The sequence below is a fragment of the Aplysia californica genome, unplaced genomic scaffold (genome assembly GCF_000002075.1).
Source record: "Aplysia californica isolate F4 #8 unplaced genomic scaffold, AplCal3.0 scaffold00204, whole genome shotgun sequence".
Classification (NCBI taxonomy): Eukaryota; Metazoa; Mollusca; class Gastropoda; order Aplysiida; family Aplysiidae; genus Aplysia; species Aplysia californica.
The window spans coordinates 1,022,488-1,023,780 of record NW_004797474.1 but is presented as its reverse complement, the minus strand read 5'-3'; the positions used below and the strand labels follow the sequence as shown (position 1 = coordinate 1,023,780).

The 1,293-nt window shown below is 46.9% G+C and overlaps 1 protein-coding gene across 1 annotated transcript in view; it reads left to right on the top strand.

The window, feature by feature from the left end:
* Positions 1 to 1,293, top strand: part of LOC101850651 (delta-like protein 1) — a gene marked incomplete at its 3' end in the record, with an annotated part of 93,205 nt that overhangs the window by 43,836 nt on the left and 48,076 nt on the right.

Genomic DNA, 1,293 nt, shown 5'->3' with positions numbered 1-1,293 from the left:
TTATATCCCCCCCTCCTCTACTTCCCCCTCTCCCCTCTGTCTTTAATGAATTTATAAGTATCTCCTTCCCACACCAGCCTCCGCCTCCCCTTCTTTTCCTCTCCCCACCCCGTGCGTTCGTTTCTTCGTGAGGCATTCACTTACTTCTCCCTCCCTCCAGCGCCCCCTCCCTCCAGCGGTTTTTATTCTTTTACTCTCCCATTATAAAAGAAAAGAAAAGAAAAGAAAAGAAAGTAAACCTACACCCAAGGTTAGATGGGCGTTTAGTACGATCATATTTTCGTTCCGCACCGCACTGGTCCGAAATGCTGACGCTGCGTTGTTTGGTGTTTTGACCGCATGTTCACCATCGCTGGGCTACTGGATTTAATGGTGAAATGAGGAGAACGTTTTCGTTTTGTCTAGCCTTAAGATACACCTTCACCGACAACCACAGCCAACATAAATTAGAAAAGAGCTATCAGTTCTCGTCTTCTGTCGGCTTCTTTTTCTGTTACCCGAGTGACAATAACAGGAGCTGTCAGCGGCCGTAGAGTTATTAGTAATGTGGTTGCTGGTCCCACGATTTTGTGGTCCGTCCGTTATTTATGTCTGTCAACAGGTGGTTTATGGGAGGTTCCGTTTTGGGGGTCTCTTTCCTCTTTTTATGAGTGAGTGTACTGGGCGAAACAGTAAGGTTGTAGATCCGAATAAGCTGTCGTTCGTATGGATAAAGAGAAGGACGACGACACAACAATGGCCATTTAGCGCTGTGAAAAAGTAAAGCAGACAGAAACAACAGAGGGAAATTAAAGACTTACGACCTAGCAGTAGCACCATCAACCACCTGAGAATGAAACATCTTTTCTGTACAACTTCATACATCATTTCTAATTGCAAGAGAGTTCTGAGGGTCACAGCTTCTTCAGAATTTAAGGGTGCCGTCCTCAGTTCGACATATTTTCTGACCTAGCTGTTGCGATGTTGAACTCTGTATACTGTAAAGTGGTTTTTCCTGCAAATGATTAGGTATCGGTTTCCGGACAAACGACCCCGTGTTCAGAAGACTTTTCACCTCGTTGTGGTCTGGAGTACCTGAGTCAACCCCGCGCACAAAGGCGCCAGACAAGCATCAAGAGGTTTCCCGCAACCGCAAAGTACGCGACACCCCTCCCCCCCAAATTGTTTTCCTCTTTCTTTTCTTAACCTGCTCCTTCACCCACCCACCTCCCCCCTCTCTCTCTCTCTCTCTCTCTCTCTCTCTCTCTCTCTCTCTCTCTCTCTCTCTCTCTCTCTCTCTCTCTCTCCCTGACG